Source organism: Pongo abelii, chromosome 10, assembly GCF_028885655.2.
Source record: "Pongo abelii isolate AG06213 chromosome 10, NHGRI_mPonAbe1-v2.0_pri, whole genome shotgun sequence".
NCBI classification, from domain to species: domain Eukaryota; kingdom Metazoa; phylum Chordata; class Mammalia; order Primates; family Hominidae; genus Pongo; species Pongo abelii.
In genome coordinates this window covers 13,183,482-13,202,514 of record NC_071995.2, presented here as the reverse complement: position 1 = coordinate 13,202,514, position 19,033 = coordinate 13,183,482, and the positions used below count along the sequence as shown (strand labels likewise).

At 39.4% G+C, this 19,033-nt stretch overlaps 1 protein-coding gene across 3 annotated transcripts in view; it reads left to right on the top strand.

The window, feature by feature from the left end:
• DUSP16 (dual specificity phosphatase 16) overlaps positions 1–19,033 on the top strand; it is an 88,710-nt gene that overhangs the window by 9,128 nt on the left and 60,549 nt on the right. The window contains exon 1 of one of the 3 annotated variants that reach the window (XM_063712038.1): positions 281–410. The exons of the other annotated variants lie outside the window; for them this stretch is intronic. The gene's annotated coding sequence lies outside the window, so the exon portion shown is untranslated. Of the gene's footprint in view, positions 1–280; positions 411–19,033 lie in introns of those variants that run through there. 3 annotated transcript variants of the gene reach the window in all.

The following is a 19,033-nucleotide window of genomic DNA, read 5'->3' as shown; positions in this document are numbered from 1 at the left end:
TACAAAAAATTGGCTGGGTGTGGTGGTGCACACCTGTAGTCCCAGCCACTCATGGGGCTGAGGTGGGAGGATCACCTGGGCCTGGCAGGTCAAGGCTGCAGTGAGCCGTGTTAGTGCCAGTGCACTCCAGCCTGGGCAACAGAGTGAGACCCTGTTTCAAATACAAAAAAACAAAACATCATAAGAAGTGTTTAAAACGCTTAACTTTGAGATCTTGTAATAATAGTGTACCTTGTAGTTTATAAATTGCTTTTACATATTTTGTCTCTTTTATCCTTAGAAGACATGAGTTACCCATTTTACAGATAAGGAAACTAAGGCCTTAGAGAGATGAAGTAATTTATTGAAATCCTAAAGCAAGTAAGAAGTGGTGCTAGAATCGGAGCCAAGATCTTCTGATTCATATTCAGGTGTTCATTCTCTTATATACATATACTTAAAAGTGCTATTTTTTTGTGGTACTGTAAACTAATGGTTTTCAAACATTTTGGTCTCAGGACACATTTATACTCTTAAAAATTTCTGAGGACCCCAAAAATCTTTTGTTTATATAGACTATGTCTATCAATACTTAACATTAGAAATTAAAACTGAAAAATGCTTAAAATATTTATTTGTTTAAAAAATAACAAACATTAGGCCAGGCACGGTGGCTCACGCCTGTAATCCCAGGACTTTGGGAGGCTCAGGTCGGTGGATCTCATGAAGTCAGGAGTTTGAGACCAGCTTGACCAACATGGTAAAACCCCGTCTCTACTAAAAATACAAAAATTAGCCAGGTGTGGTGGTGGGCGCCTGTAATCCCAGCTACTCGGGAGGCTGAGGCATGAGAATCGCTTGAACCCAGGAGGCAGAGGTTGCAGTGAGCCGAGATCCTGCCATTGCACTCCAGCCTGGGCGACAGAGCGAGACTGTGTCTCAAGAAAAAAAAAAAAGAAAAAACAAACATTAGAGGGTTGATATAAATAATATACTTTTATGAAAAAGGTATTCCAACACACACAAAAAAATCTGGTGAGAAACATGGCATTGTTTTACGTTTTGCCGTTTCTCTTTAGTATATTTCTTTTTAGAAGATAGCTGAGTTTGCATAATTGCTCCTGTATTCAATCTGTTGTGATATGTTGTTTTGGTTGAAATATGTGAAGAAAACCTGGCTGCACACAGATACATAGTTGAAGAAGGGTGGGGTATTTTCATAGTCTTTTCATATAATTGTGAATATTTTTGTTACACCAAAATTCAACAATTGGTAAATGCTTTTTTTTTTTTTTTTGGAGGCAGTCTCGCTCTGTCGCCCAGGCTGGAGTGCAGTGGTGTGATCTCAGCTCACTGCAGCCTCCGCCTCCCGGGTTCAAGTGATTCTCCTGCCTCAGCCTCTCAAGTAACTGGGATTACAGGCACGCACCACCATGCCCAGCTAATTTTTGTATTTTTTTTAGTAGAGACGGGGTTTCACCATGTTGGCCAGGCTGGTCTCAAACTCCTGACCCCAAGTGATCTGCCTGCCTCAGCCTCCCAAATTTCTGGGATTACAGGCGCTAGCCACCGCTCCCAGCCAGATTCTTAAATATTAGTTGCACTGTTGAATCTGAAGCCATGTCAGTGAATTTTGTGTACTCTGTAACATTAAAATCCACTGGTCCATCTTGCACTTTGAATGGATCTTTGACCTGTGTGTGATTTTGTAACTGCATACATTGATCATTCAAAAAGTAATGGTTTACTAAGCTGACTGGGCACAGTGACTTACGCCTGTAATCCCAGCACTTTGGGAGGCCGACGCAGGTGGATCACGAGGACAGGAGATCAAGACCAGCCTGGCCAACATGGTGAAACCCTGTCTCTACAAAAAATAACAAAAATTTGCTGGGCATGGCAGCACGCGCCTGTAGTCCTAGCTACTCGGGGGGCTGAGACAGGAGAATTGCTTGAACCTGGGAGGTGGAGGTTGCAGTGAGCTGAGATCGTGCCACTGCACTCCAGCATGGGTGACAGAGCGATACTCCATCTCAAAAAAAAAAAAAAAAAAAAGGTTTACTAAGTTATGCACATCTTTGAAATGTTGGCACATTTGGTTATACAATATTAAGCAAATCACATTCGTTAATATGACCATCAGTCTCATCCAAAAAGTCTTTAAGAATTGGGAAGTGGTTAAGATCTTGGTGGCGAATTCAAGTTTTCCAAAATTCCAGTTTTCTCTTGAAAGCTCAAGTTATATCATTGGCAACAGATATTGCCCGTTTTGTTTTGTTGTTGTTGTTTTTTTTTTTTTTTTTTTTTTTTTTTTTAAGACAGTCTCCCTCTGTTGCCCAGGCTAGAGTACAGTGGTGTGATCTTGGCTCACTGCAACCTCTGCCTAGCTGAGATTACACGCACCACCACGCCTGGCTGATTTTTTTTGTATTTTTAGTAGAGATGGGGGTTTCGCCATGTTGGCCAGGCTGGTCTTGAACTCCTGGCCTCAAGTGATCTGCCTGCCTAGGCTTCCCGAGGTGCTGGGGTTACAGGTGTGAGCCACAGCGACCAGCCCAATATTGCTGGTTTTTCTTAAAGTGACAGGTTCACTTTATTCATTTTAGAGAAAATGTCTGCCAGATAGCAAAGTCTGAATAAGTGTAAATTGTCTGCTAGACAAAAAAGCAAAAATGGTGTCCTATGAAAAAAAAAACTTGTATAAATGCTTTTCCCCAAGATAATCATTATACTTAGGTATGTAGCAGAAGTGCTTTGTGTGTGCTTCCTGTTTCATCATATAGAATATTAAAAAGGCCAAGTTCTCAAGGGTTGACGTTTTAAAAATTAATACCTTTTATTATTTTATCAAGGATGTTGTTAAGTGAGACTGGCTTTTTTTTTTTTTATTTAAGTTTTGGGGTACATGTGCAGAACGTGCAGGTTTGTTACATAGGTATACACATGCTATGGTGGTTTGCTGCACCCATCAGCCCGTCATCTACATTAGGTATTTCTCCTAATGTTATCCCTCCTCTATCCTCCCAACCCCCAACAGACCCCAGTGTGTGATGTTCCCCTCCCAGTGTCCATGTGTTCTCATTGTTCAACTCCCACTTAGGAGTGAGAACATGCGGTATTTGGTTTTCTGTTCCTGTGTTACTTTGCTGAGAATGATGGGTGAAACTGGGTTTTTAAAAAATGATAGGCAGTAAAGAATATACAAGTACATGTTTTATTAGCTGTCAGAGTGATAGATACATCATCACCACGTACCACGCATCCTTGACTCACTGTTGTACACTCATGAGGGAATGAAAGTGAAAAAGACAGATAACATCTTCATATTATCAAAAATAGTTTTATAGATCCCTTGAAGGGGTTCCTTCCTCATCTCTGGATCACACTTTGAAAACTGCTGGTGTAAACTAGTACCATGTGCTGACATCTTTTTAGAGCAGTCTGATACACACTTTTTTTTTTTTTTTGAGACGGAGTCTCACTCTGTCACCCAGGCTGGAGGGCAGTGGCGCGATCTTGGCTCACTGCAGCCTCCGCCTCCCAGGTTCAAGCGATTCTCCCACCTCAGCCTCTCAAGTAGCTGGGATTACAGCCACCCTCCATCATGCCTGGCTAATTTTTATATTTTTAGTAGAGACAGGGTTTCACCATGTTGGCCAGGCTGGTCTTCAACTCCTAACCTCGGGTAATCCACCTGCCTCAGCCTCCCAGAGTGCCACTGTGCCTGGTCTGATACGTGCATCTAAATCAGTAAAGTCACATGTTCATCTTAGTTGATGAATTTGTCAGGGAGAAGGGACTATACTAGTGTGTAGGATGAGCCGTGTGGCCAGAGACCATTATGGGTGGAAGGTCATATAACATCAGAGCGTGTTGGATAAAGTGTAGACAGAAGGGAAGAGTCAGTGAGAGCACTTTATAACATAAAAAAGTGAAAATTTGCTCTCCCTATTTTTTTTTTTTTTTAATAAAAAAGCACTGTGGCCACATATATGCACACATACCTGTTCATACTTACTTATATTTGTATTCAAAATCCGGGGTACTGAGTCATTTTTTTTCTTGAACGACAGAATGGGAGAGATGGTAACATACTTGAGAGGAGAATGGACTGCTCTTGGCAGTCGTTTGTTTCATCCAGCTGGGGAGACTGTTATTTTTTTATTTTGGGAGAGCTAAGGGATGGCAGAAGATAAATGAAAGAAGAATGGTAAGAGTGAATGGAGTAGGCATTAGTGATTATGGAAATAGCTATAGGCAAAATGAGGCTGTGGACAGAGAGTGGAGCTAAGCATGGAGGAAGACTGCAGGATCAGCTGGGCTCTCCCCGTGTGCTGGGCCTGGAAGAATGGGGCTAGGGAAGTGTGGGGGTGGGTGCAACAGGAGTCATGGAGATGCACATATAATTGAAGGATTTCCATCAAAACACATTTAAAATAACTATACTAGATAGTCTGCCTTTTAACAACTTACCAGTATTCCATTTCCGTTAGTAGGAATTGTGTATTCAGTTATACAGGGGAAAGCAGCAGTGCCACTTTTTCAGTCATCTTGATGACTGGGTTGTATCCCTAATAATGATGTCGATGGTAAAGAGGCTAAAGCTAAAATTAGGTTTTGGGTTTTGGGCAGTTACTCATATTTCATTGAAAATGAAAGACTAATTGTATTTTTATTTTAATAGAGAAAGATATACATATGTGTGTATTGTCTGTAATTAAAGTACTCTCAATACAATGTTCTGAGGAAATGCCCAGGTATTTCATTAAAATACGTACAGCAATCCCAATTGAAAAACAAACTCAAGTGAATTTTGTGGTAAATGAATGGCTTGTGTGATTTTCGATGCTGCCAGTGACTGTCTCATTATATGTAGCTAATGTGATGTTAGTTCAAAGAGACACAGTTATAATGGGGGTGGGGTGGGGGTTTCCAGGTACCAAGTGTTAGGGAGTATGGGATCCACTTGCTTGGAAAAAGTAGTTTTATTGAAGTTTTCAGTTATTGTGAAATCAGTAGAGATTTTTATTATAGAAATGACCCTAATTCACTCATTAAAATAAGCACATTGGCTTTTAAATCTAATAGGCATTTTTCTGGGCAAAAAATATATTAATTAGCCAATAGTGTCCTTGTCATCAGCATGAATAAGTATTTACTTAGTGACTTCTATGAGTGAGGCATTAGAAGGGATACAGTGAAGATGCATTTGGCCTAGGTCATCAGGAGCTTATGCTTGTTTTTAGCATCTCTTTATAGATTACTATTCACAGTTTAAACAAAACATGATAAAAGACTCATTTTTTTGCCCTAGGGGTTTTTCAGCTTGGGGTCTGTCACCCTAGTCTCTGCTTTTCATAGGCTGAGGGATAAAGTCATGATCATGATTAGAAGTGGAGGACAACCCACTTGAAAGCCCCTCCTGATGATTTCCCCTTTTCTCCATGATTGCAGACCTGCTCTGCTTACTCTAAGAGCAGTATGTTAGCTGGCCGCTTCTGTAGGATGGTTTGGGAGAATGAAGATAGTATCCTGGAGCAGTTCTTGACACCTTTAGATTATTAAAGGTTGGGAGGAACACAGCAAGAAAAAGGAAGAGATCTATTGCAAAATATTTATTTTTTTTCTTTTTCTTTTACTTTTTCTTTTTCTTTTCTTTTTTTTTGAGACAGAGTCTCACTCTGTCACCAGGTTGGAGTGCAGTGGCACGATCTCGGCTCACTGCAACCTCTGCCTCCTGGGTTCAAGCGATTCTCTTTCCTCAGCTTCCCAAGTAGCTGGGATTACAGGCGTGCGCCACCAGGCCCAGCTAATTTTTGTGTATTTAGTAGAGATGGGGTTTCACCATGTTGGCCAGGCTTGTCTTGAACGCCTGACCTCAGGCCGCCTGCCTCGGCCTCCCAAAGTGCTGGGATTACAGGCATGAGCCACTGTGCCCGGCCAACACTTTTTGTTTTCAGCTGTCCCAATGGGTGTGATGTGATACCTCATTGTGGTTTTGATTCACATTTCTCTGGTGATTGGTGATGTTCAGCATCTTTTCAAATAGTTGGCCATGTATATATCATCTTGGGAGAAATGTTTATTCAAGTCCTTTGCCCATTTTAAAATTGGATTATTTGAGTTTTTTGTTGTTGAGTTGTAGGATGCCTTTTTCTTTAATGTGAATCAGCTACTTAGAACTCACAGATTAGATGTGATATAGTTCAGGGATACAAAAATGGAGTGAGTGGAGTACAGTAACTGTCATCTCTGCTTCTTCTGCTATTACCAGTACTGCTTAGTCAGGGTTTCGTACTCCAAAGAGGATTGGAGGGCTCGGGTTGATTCTCTTCTTCTTCCCTCTCCTCATTATATGTAAACCAGAGGGATGGACTAGGTGATATCTAAGGTTTCTTCCAGCTCTAAAATTGTAAATTTTGCAAGCATTGCCTTTTACCAGCTAACCTCTTGTGTCTAAGATTTCCTTGGAATCTCAGTATTATCTAACTCCTGCACTGAGAAATCTTTGTTGCCAGCCAATAGCTAGAAGGTAGCACTCCACCAAAGCTTTGTTGGATCTTTGGTTTTCTAACTTTTAATCTTACTTATTTTCCTGCTTATAGCATGGTATCACCTCAGAATCCTGGGCTTAAATATTTGTTTTTTTAACTGCTGCTGTACACAAGTCCTATGGTGGGTATGTCCTAGAGTGGTAGAGCTTGTACTTACCCTGGAGATACACAGTAGTATGTTTTGCCTTTTTTTTTTTTTTTTTTTAAGCCTACTCACAGTCATAAGGAAGTAGAAGGTGAAAAGTTCATTGGACAGTGTATTTTTTTTTTTTTTTTTGCTTTTTTTTGTTTGTTTGTTTTGTTTGTTTTGAGACCAAGTCTCGCTCTGTCGCCCAGGCTAGAGTGCAGTGGCGCTATCTCGGCTCACTGCAACCTCCTCCTGGGTTCAAGCGATTCTCCTGCCTCAGCCTCCCGAGTAGCTGGGATTACAGGTGGGCACCACCACGCCTGGCTAATTTTTGTATTTTTGGTAGAGACGGTGTTTTGCCATGTTGGCCAGGCTGGTCTCAAACTCCTGACCTCAGGTGATCCACCTGCCTCGGCCTCCTAAGGTGCTGGGATTACAGGCAGGAGCCATTGCACTGGCCTGTTATTGTTTTAAATACATAGAGCAAACAAAACACCAGTCCAAATTCAGTGAATTTTTATTTCTGTTAAGAACAGCTATATTTTCATGCCAGGTATAAAGAAATATTTCTTAACTGATTTATTTGTTGTCCATGGCTCTCATATGGACAATGATATCATGATATTAATTAAAGGTAAGAAATAATGTGATTGTGGTTGAGGTTTAAGGGTACTGCTAAGATATAATTATTTTTAGGTTTCAAGCACTTGATGTTTTTAATTTTTTGTGTCTTATAGATAGTATCTGACAGATAGCCAGTCTTTAGGGAGCTTATTTTAGTTATGGAGTTATATATTATTGCCATATGGTGCCATGACTTAAAATGTTCTCATGCTGACAATACTATAGGAGGAATAAAGTAAACAAGCAAAATCCAGTAAACCAAATAGGAATGGGTGAGCAATATGTAGGGTGACTCAGAATGCATGAGATGGTGGTAGTGCTTACACTAGAACACAGAGTATCTATCTAGTGTTGTCTTTGTGCTTGACCATCTGTGACATCTATATTGCTTTCTGGCCTGTTGCCAGGTGTTGATGGACCATTACCAGTCCCTTCTTACAAAATACTAAAAACACCTGGGTGTGTAAATAGCGGAGGTAATGGAAGGACTGAGGCAGCTTCAAAGAACTACATTGTGGAAAGTTGCCATAATGGTCAGAGCCACCCTTGTTCATTCATTCTTAACCTTGGTTATACAGTAACTCAAGGATTGAAATATATTTGGTAGCACTGACAGTTTCATTGCAAAATATTATCTAGGCCCTTTGGGGCTACTTATCACCATCCATCCCTCTGAGCATAGGCTGGTCATTTAATTGTGAAAAAACACAACCACCAAACACAGGTAAAGTAAAAAAGGTAAAACTAAACTATGGGTGATCATTAGTAGACCAGAATTCATTAACATAATCATTATCCAGAGGGTGTAGAATTTCCCCCCCAAATGATAGCATTTCATAAATTTATAATATTGTATAAATAACTCAGATGTTTTCATTATCCATTTATTTTGCATGGGAAATATAACTTATTTTTATAGTGTAATTTCATTTGGGTTTCTAAAAGTACATGATGTTACTGTTGTTACATCAATATCATTTATAACAAGTTCTTTTTCCATTCAGATATTCAGAATCCACATATTAAATATTAGATTGGTACATTATGGCTCTAGAACTATGATTTGGTTACCATTTCTCTTACTGGCTTTGAATTTGGTGGGGAAAGATTTGCCAGGAAATGAGACTGAAGGTGTCATATAGTTTTGGCTAGATTGTAGTTTATAGGATATCGTTAGACTTTATTTATCCATGTACTCTCTTATCTGTTATTAGGGTAACTTAAGATTTGACCAGGATTTGTTTTTGAATTTTTTGGAGCGATGGAAATGTTCTGCATCTTGATTGTGGTGATGATTACATTACAGTGTACATTTGGTCAAAACTCATAGAACTGTACACCAAAAAGCATTAATTTTACTTTATGTAAGTTAAAAAATAATACTTTAAAAATAAATGTAGTGGCCAGGCGTGTTGGCTCACGCCTGTAATCCCAGCACTTTGGGAGGCTGAGGCAGGCAGATCACCTGAGGTCGGGAGTTTGAGACTAGGCTGGTAAACATGGTGAAACCTTGTCTTTACTGAAAAAAAAAAAAAAAATACACAAATTAGCTGGGCATGGTGGTGCACGCCTGTAGCCCCAGCTACTCAGGAGGCTGAGGCATCAAGCTGAGAATCTCTTGAACCTGGGAGGCGGAGGTTTTCAGTGAGCTGAGATTGTGCCACTGCACTCCAGCCTGGGTGACAGAGCGAGAATCCATCTCAAAATAAAGTAAAAATAAATTTAGTAAGATTACTGGATGCAAGGTTATTATACAAAACCTATATTTCTATATAACAGTAATAATCAGAAAATGAAATGTTTAGATGCTATTTATAATAGCATCAAAAAATATCAAATGCTGGTAATAAATCTAACAAAGATACCTGAAACTTTTACAGAAGTTTATATAAGTGGATTCTAAAATTCATATGGCAGTGCAAATGGCAAGAATAGTCAAGGTAATATTAAGGAAGAAAAAAGTTGTAGAATTCACACTATTGAATATACAGTGTGGAATAAACGAATAGATAATGGAACAGAATAGAGTCCTGAATCAGACTCATATATGTAGATACTAATTTATGATTAAAATGGCACTTTACAGCAATGTGGAAAGAAAGATCTTTCGATGAATGATCCTATGTCAATTGCCTATATGTATGAAAAAAAACCTAATTTTGGTCCTTGCTTCCCATCACTTACAAAAATAAATTATAGGCTAATTGTAGATCTCAATGCGAAAGGTTAAAAAAAAAAGCTTCTAGCAGTGTTCAGCCATATTAGTCATCAAAAAATGCTGAATGAAACCACAGCGAATTACCACTACACACTGACCAGAGTAGCTAAAATTGAGAAACAAACAAAAACTTGAAAATACCAGTATCAGCATGGATGTAGAGCAACTAGAACCCTCATGTGTGGATCCTGGAATTGTAAATTGGAATAACTGTGGAAAACTGGTTGTATCTATTATACTAAAGTGTTACATACTTATGCCTCTAACCTAGCAAACCCACTCCTAGGTGTATACCCAACAGAAGTGTGTACTCATGCTCAGCAAAAGACATGTACAAGGATGTTCATAGCAGCACAATTCATAATAACTCCAAGCTGGAAACAACCCACATGTCCATCAGTGGAAGAATAGATAAATACATTGTTGTATATTCCATGAGATACTATGTAGAAGTGAACATGAAAAAACTCTTGCTACTTACAACAACATAGATATGAACATAATTTTGTACAAAACAGTTCAGACACAAAAGAGCTCAAAAACAGGCAAAACTCAGCCATGGTATAAGAAGTCAGGATCGTGGTTACCTTTGGGGAGAGAGATTAGTAGTAGGAAGACATATGAAGCCAACTTCTGGAGTACAGCTGGGTTTCTATTTCTTGATCAGGATGGTAGTTACATGAGTGTGTTAACCTTATAAAAATTCTTTGAGCTGTACGTTCATGATTTGTGTATGCTTATTGGCATATATGTTATACTTGAGTTTTTACGAAATTTATTTTTAAATGCTTTGAGTTACCATAGGAGTAAGTGGCATACAAGATTGTATTAGTTTCCTTTTTCATTAGTAAAGCTTGTATTATCAATGCTGTAAGGGAGAAAATTATTTGTATTACAAATACAAATAACTGGCCCCATAAATAAGCAGAACAGGCTTAGCTTCTTTCTTAACCAAATCCAAACATTCCTAGGCTTCTTGAGTTTTTTATTGCTTTTGTTTCTAGGGATAAACCAATTCTTTTTTTTCTCTTCACAAAAGAATATATTTCTGGAAGCCGTTCTATATCAGATAGACATCTTTCTTTTTACATGTCCATATGGTATACTACATTGATTTAATAATATATTTAGCCAATTTATCACTCATTAACTTTGAAGTTGTTTCTTTTTACAGTTATAAACATGTTCCAGGGAAAAATATATAATATACTTGGGCAGGTATTTATATAAGAAATTATTGGAAGTAGAATTTCTACATCTCAGATTATGTGTATTCTATTTATTTTTATCTTTTTGTTTGAAAATAATTTTAAATTTACAGAAAAAATAAAAGAACAGCATCTACTATTACCACTTTGCCCCCTTTGCTTTATTACTTGCTCTCTCTTCATATTTATATATGATATATTTTTCTGAAGCATAAGTTGCACACATCATGGCCCACTATCCTCAAGCACATCAGCAGGTCTCCGAAGAACAAGGATAGTTTCCTACTCACAGTACAGTTGTCAACCCCAGTAAACCTGACATTGATTTAATACTTCTAACCAGCCCACACGTGTATTTCAGTCCTGTAAGTTGACACAACAACATTCTTCATAGCATTGTACTGTCTAGTACAGTCTTAGTTTGTTTGGGTTGCTATAACAAGTAACCTTAGACTGGGTGGCTTATAAATAACAAATTGACTTCTTATAGTTCTGAAGGCTAAAAGTCTGAGATCAGAGTGCCAGCATGATCTGGTTCTGGTGAGGGCCCTCTTCTGGGTTGCAGAGTACCAGTTTCTCATCGTATACCCAAGAAAGAGAGCTCTCTGGGGGTCCTTTTTATATAGCATGAATCCCATTCATGAGGGCTCCACCTCATGACCTAATTACCCTCTAAAGGCCCCACCTTCAGATACTATCACAATGGACTTAGGGTTTTTATTTAAGAATTTAGTGGGGACACAATATTTGGTCTTGCATACAGGGTCCAATTGAGGATCGTGTTCTACATTTACTTGTCATGTGTCTTTAGTTTCTTAACATCTGGAGTCATGCCTTGGCCTGCCTGCCCTTTTTAAAAATGACAGTTTATTGAGATACAATTCATATACCACAAAATTACCATTTAAAAAAAGTTGGGATATAATTTCAGTTGTAAAATTCGTCTTTGAAAGTGTGCAATGCAGTGGTTTTTAGTATATTCACAGTTGTGTAGTAATCACTACTATCTAATTCTAGGACATTTTCATCACCCCCAAAACAAACTCTATACACATTAGGTCATACCCCATTTCCCACTCCTCCCGGCCCCTGGCAACCACTAATTTACTTCCTGTCCCTATGCATTTGCCCTTTCTGGGTATTTCCTTTTTTTTTTTTTCTTTCTTTTTTCTTTTTTTGAGACGGAGTTTCACTCTTGTTGCCCAGGGTGGAGTGCAATGGCATGATCTCGGCTCACCATAACCTCCACCTCCCGGGTTCAAGGGATTCTCCTGCCTCAGCCTCCTGAGTAGCTGGGATTACAGGCATGCGCCACCATGCCTGGGTAATTTTGTATTTTTAGTAGAGACAGGGTTCCTCCATGGTCAGGCTAGTTGCTAACTCCCAACCTCAGGTGATCCGCCCACCTCGGCCTCTGTGCTGGGATTACAGGTGTGAGCCATGGCACCTGGCCTTTCTGGGTATTTCATATAAATGGATTCATATAATATGTGGTCTTTTGTATCTAGTTTCTTTCCCTTCGCATAACGTTTTTGAGGTTCTCCCGTATTGTAGCTGGTATCAGTATTAACTCCTTTTCATGGCTAAATAATATTCCATAGTAGGGATATACTGCATTTTGTTTATCCATTCATCAGTTGATTAATTTTTTTGGCTGTTTATAAATCTGCTGTGAACATTCTTATACAAGTTTTTGTGGGTCCATTTCCTTTTTTCTTAAATAGTTTATTTTAGATTCAGGGTATATGTGCAGGTTTGTTACATGTGCATACATTTTCAGTGCTCTTGTATTTACATTTTAATCTGGATGTTATATCTCACTTTACAGAATTTTTTTCACAGTTACTTCTCTTTAGGGTTTATGGTGGAACACATGTAGACAGAGAAATGGTGGTTAGGAAGACATAGACCTGGTAGTTTGTCACTCTGAAGTGGGCTGTCAACTGAAAAGCTTGAGGACCATGGGTCTAGACAGACAGCTCATTCCAACTACAACTATCATAGATTGACCAACTCCTGAGAATTTATGCCATTTACCTACCTTACTGGGCCTTCCAATAAGATGGACTAATTTTAATAAGAGTTTCTTATTTTTCCTCCTTAACACTTTGTGGGAGATACTGTTGGGTGGAAATAATGTCAGTGTAATCTTGTCAAGGCCTGTACCTCTTTTATTCTTCTCTTCATGTTTGTATTTGTGTGGGGCAGGGGACTGTGCGTACCTGGGGTCCAAAGGAAGATGAATTGTCTTCCCCTCTGCCTTTCCCTCTAAATCAGTGCCACAGTGAGAATCAGCAACTGGCCAGGCGCAGTGGCTCATGCCCTAATCCCAGGACTTTGGCAGACTGAGGTGAGTGGATTGCTTGAGTCCAGGAGTTCGAGACCAGCCTGGGCAACATGGTGAAACTCCAGCTCTACTAAAAATACAGAAGTTAGCCAGGCGTGATGGTGTGCACATGTAGTCCCAGCTACTCGGGAGGCTGAGTTGGGGGGATCACCTGAGCCTGGGCGGTTGAGGCTGCAGTGAGCCATGATGAGCACCACTGCACTCCAGCCTGGGCAATCAGAGTGAGACCCTGGCTCAAAAAAAAAAAAAGGCAACTGTCTGCCTCCTGAAGAGAGATGAATCTGTGCTAAGTGGACCCCTGGCAGGAAGCAGCCAGCCTTCAGGGACCAGCTGACAGGAAGTTGCCTCCAGAATTAGTAGAAGTTTGCTGGCTGGTGGTGTCCCCGCTCCCTCCAAACCTCTTGACCAGAGGTTATTTGTGAATACAAAGAGATTATGTAGCACCCTAAGGAGTTGGGGTAGGAGAGCGTCCAGAATAAATACATAGGTGAGATTGACCACCTCCTCACCTCCTCCTGTTGACTTCTAGATGTCACCACTTGAAATTTTTTCTCTCCCACTCTTGCTATGTGGTCTCACTGAGCCTTATAGATATCTTATGAAATTGCTTTAAAATTGTATCCTCCAAAAATTCCTTGAGCAAAAAGCCTTGCACAATATAGATGTTCAGAAACTGTTGTGTAAGTGAATGAAGCACAAGTTAGACCCACTGTACAAGGGAAATAGCTGAATGAGCATTTTCTAATCTAGTATTCCTTGTACTGTATGTTAATATGTTACGAAAACTCCTGACTGTGGTTAAATACCATCTTTAAAAATTTTATTTATTTATATTTTTATATATTTTAAGATAGGGTCTCACTCTGTGGCCCAGGCTGGAGTGCAGTGGCAATCATAGCTCACTGCAGCCTCTGTCTCCTGGGCTCAGGCTCCCCAGTAGCCTCACAGCAACCTCCATCTCCCAGGCTTAGCCTCACTAGTAGCTGGGACTACGGGCCCCTGTCAGCACACCTGGCTGATCTTTTTTTTTTTTTTTTTTTAAGCAGAGTCGGGGTCTCAGTATGTTGCCTAGGCTAGTCTCAAACTCCTGGCCTCATTTTCTTTTTTCTTTTTTTGAGACAGAGTCTCAGTGTGTCGCCCAGGCCGGGGTGCAGTGATGCGATCTTGGCTCACTGCAACCTCCGCATCCCGAGTTCAAGCGATTCTCCTGCTTCAGCCTCCCCAGCCTCCCGAGTAGCTGGGACTATGCTACCACGCCCAGCTAATTTTTTCATATTTTTTAGTAGAGACGGGGTTTCACCATGTTGGTCAGGCTGGTCTTGAACTCCTGACCTCAAATGATCCACCTGCCTCGGCCTCCCAAAGTGCTGGGATTACAGGTGTGAACCACTGTGCCCAGCCTTTTTTTTTTTTTTTTTTAAATAACTGCTGGCCCAACCTTGAGAAGGGTGGTGATGTCCTTTATTTAATGTAATATAGATTGTTTGGCTGGAGGCCCGAATCTTGGTTTCCATCATCATCCTAAGTGAAGTTTTACAGGATTGGATTAGAGAGGAATTCTAAAGGGCTGTATGCCCTTGTAATGGTGATTAGCCGTTAGTAATGGGAAATTCCTGGGTGGAGATATTTATTTAACTTGCATTCATAAGCCGGTGAACACTGAGCTCTATCTCTCCCAAGCTTTAACAATCTTTCCTTGACACATCTACATCTAAAAATTTGTAGATTTTTAAGAAGAAAGATTGGAAACTAGATTGCTTCACCCATAAACCCTGTCTTATTAAACCCTAATTGGGCTCTGTGCCCCAGCATATCCTTGCAGTCTTTTGTTGGGTATCATAAGTGAATTGTTGTGCTCCTTTATTATTATTATTCAAATTATAAGAGGCCGTGACATTGGAGAACTGGATCTCTTACCTAATAAAATATTAGGTAAGAATTCCAGACTTTCAACATATAAAACATCGCAAGCAATAGATTAATCACAGTGTTACATGTGTCACCAGATTTCTCCTCTGCTGTCTCTTACACTGCCTTCCAAGTGACCTGTCCCTTGTGACAGTTTTTTAGGAGAAGGTAAAGGATCCAACTCTGCTTGTTTGTGTGAAAGATACTGATGCCTGGGCCCATTCCTCAGAGATTCTGATTTATCATTCTGAGGTACATCCAGATATTTAACAGCTCCCAGATGATTTTAATGTGTAACTAAGGTTCAGAGCTACTCTGTTAGCCAAAATGCTCCTCCATTTAATCATGTACTGAGTTGTTCCCTTTTTAGTAAATCTTAGAATTTACAATAGGTGGGAGGATTACCTGAGCATTTATTACATGCTTTATATTTTATTACATACTTTAATTGTCTTACTGTATTTTCATGGTGACCCAGTGAAGTCGACAAGCATTTGCTTCCAGGGTTCCTCCCCCTTCACTAGAGTCCTGCCGAGGCTGTTGCCTCACCATTTGGTTCTCTATTTCATGCCTGGCATTTCATCTGTAACTTTATGGCAGGCTGGCATTTTGGTGAGGGCAACTCTCCACAGCCACACCCATTAAGTGTTTAAAAGGGTGCATTATTTCTCATCTTTTGAAATCTTTTGCGTTCTGTGTTTTTCAGGAGCCTATTAAAATTTGCAGAATGTTTGGTAAGCTCTCTAGGGTTGTGGAACGCACACTCCCTAGAAGCTATTTTCTGTCTTCCACCACCGATGAATCGTGTGACTTTGAATAAATACATAACATTTTGTAAAAGGGACATTATTAACCTACCAGAAGACATGCACTAGACTAAGTGGAAGTCCTTCTTTGGCTATGAAATTTCAGTAGTCTCTGACTTTCTTTAATGACATGACGTGACTGACTTCCCATTTCTCCTCTTACCATTATTTTCAACTCAAATCCAGCTTTTATGCCTCTATGTCCTCCAGGTAAGAGAGACTGAAAATCAGTAGGCCTTGACAACTGATTAAATGTGAACATTGAGAGAAAGACCAAAGATGTCTTTAGGAGAGATGTCTTTAGCCAGACGTGGTGGCGCACAGTGGCATACGTTTTCAAACTTGCCTGATTCTCCAAACCTCCTGGGACATTTGTTAAATATGCAAATTCACAGGTTCCACTCTAGACCCACGAATCAATCTCCAGAGGTGGGCCTGGTTGGGCATTTTTATCAAGTTTCTAAGTGATTCTTGTGATCAGACAAAAGTGGGAAATTGTGCTACAGGAAATTGAATCTAGTTGGTGGTGGATAAATGAACATATGTGTATGTGTGTGTGTATATATATATATATATATATATATATATATATATATTCCACTAACTCATTTAATTTTTTTCCTGGAGTTTTACAGATTAGCTAAGATCCACACCCCAGAATTAGAAGAACAAACACTATTTGCAAGAGAAAAAACTGAACATTTATTATTGTATTGTACTTAGAGGGGCTTTCAGTCTCTGATACTTAGTGATGCTTATGTGACACTTAAATATGTTGATAGCAAATGGTGATAGGTTTCTTCTGAATGTATTTCATAATCTGTCCAGTAGAGAATTAGACTGTGGAGCTTTGTGAGCATATTCTTAGGGTCTGTGCCGTGGACTATGTTTTAGATAAGATGGTGAAATTAGATATTTTGGTATTTAGCCATTGAGTTTCTTAATAGACAGTTCTATGGTCTGCTTTATATTAAGTTTCATGAATAGCAAGCTTACTGTATTTGTAATGATTTTGCTTATAATTTTAATTTTGAATATGTGTCCTTTGATACTGAAGGTTACATTTGGCAAAGGAACATTGCCTGGTACTGAATCATATATAGTTATATTGCTTTGTGTAGAATACATATGAATGTCTTGTACCTTGTAGCATGGCTGTCATAGGGCTATGTAATTACATTTAAAAACTTTTAAAAAATTTGCTCACACTATAGTCACTGTTGGATGAATGTCATGATAGTGTATTAAAACTCATTTAGGTTTCACTTTGACTTCCACATCTTTTTTTCATGACACGACATGAGTTATGTCTGATTAAAAATATATATAGTTTTCTGTTATGAAAGTTATCTATAAAATAGGAAACTTAGAAATTACAGAGAAATATATTGAAGAAAGTCATCCTTGAAGAAATGTCAGCCTTCAGAGTCTACCTATTTTTTAGCCTTTTATTTCAGCCTGTTTTTTTTTTTTTTGAGATAGAGTTTTGCTCTTGTTGCCCAGGCTAGATAGAGTGCAGTGGCGTGATCTTGGCCCACCGCAGCCTCTGCTTCCTGGGTTCAAGCAATTCTCCTGCCTCAGCCTCCCGAGTAGCTGGGCTTACAGGCATGTGCCACCATGCCTGGCCAATTTTTGTGTTTTTAGTAGAGACGGGGTTTCTCCATGTTTGTCAGGCTAGTCTCGAACTCCCGACCTCAGGTGATCTGCCCACCTCAGCCTCCCAAAGTGTTGGGATTACAGGTGTGAGCCACCGCATCCGGCTTTTTTTTTTTTTTTTTTTTTTTTTTGAGATGGAGTTTGGCTCTTGTTGCCCAGGCTGGAGTGCAATGGCAGCGATCTTGGCTCACTGCAACCTCTGCCTCCCAGGTTCAAGTAATTCTCCTGCCTCAGCTTCCTGAGTAGCTAAGATTACAGGCATGTGCCACCATGTCCGGCTAATTTTTTTATTTTTAGTAGAGACAGGGTTTCACCATGTTGGCCAGGCTGGTCTTAAACTCCGAACTTCAGGTGATCTGTCAGCTTCGGCCTCCCAAAGCGCTGGGATTACATGCGTGAGCCACTGTGCCCGGCCTATTTCAGTCTTTTATTATGCCTAATTATTCTGGTTTATAAACAATGACCTAATTAGTAAAACTTGAGCCTGTACGTAGTGCTCATTTTGCTTTACATTAGCTTATCTGAAGCTAGGACCGAATAAGATATTGAGATATTTTCAGATATTATTATGGTGGAATAATTCAATCATGTAGTCTAGATAGCCATTTTCATGGGTACTTTCAGTGCCCATGACATATAATAAGGGTATATTTTGTGCCAGGCACACTGCCTTGGATTTAGACTATTAACAGTCTCTCGGCTCTCAGGTTTTATAGTTACCATTCTAGGCTGAGTGCATCCATAGGCAACTAAAACTGTATGGTACTGTAAGGATACTAGTCAGTCTCCTTACGTCTATTCTCTCCTCACCTCATTCCATTCTGAATAGAGTTACCAAAGTGAAATTCTCTTAGTAATGTTCTTATGTTATTTTCATAAAGCGTACAGTGGCTTAGATGGCTTTAGACTTCCAGGATACTTTACTATCTAGCCCCTTTTACTCTATCAACTTATTTTGTTACTTGCTGATATAATCTGTAGCCAGGAAAGCCTGAATACAGTTTGTTATCCCTCTGCCTTTGCTCATGTGTTTTCTGCATCTGGAATCATCTTCCTCTCTTCTCTCTGACAGTTAATGTCCCTGTTTTCTTTCAAAACTCTCTTTGAAATTTACATTTTTCGGGAAGCCTTTCTCTTTGACTTGCTGGACATCTGACTAGCATGTTATCTTTTTATATTTGTTCAAAATGTCATTTTCAACATTTACTCAACTAATTAATATCAAGGACTTGTCATCTATTCTCTTTTTCTCTGCATTGGGTTAGAAACCTAATTTAACTTCAACACTGACATATTGGTATTTTAGAGTGGGAAATTGAGACTTTGATAGGAAGATGTTTGCTGCTGCTGCAGGTAGTGTGCCTGAACCCAACTGACATCACACCCAGAATGTATAGAGGGCCAAGTATAGTACTATGTAAAAATGACAGAATAACCTCTTAAAAAAGAAAAAAAAATAAAAAAGAATAGCAAATAGAAACACCATTCTCTCAAACTTTGATTTGTAGAAGCAGATGTTTTGTAAAAAAAATTTTTTTTTCGCCTTAGACTCACTGATATTTCTCTTCCTCTATGGGATATAATCCATTACTATTTGTTTTGCTAT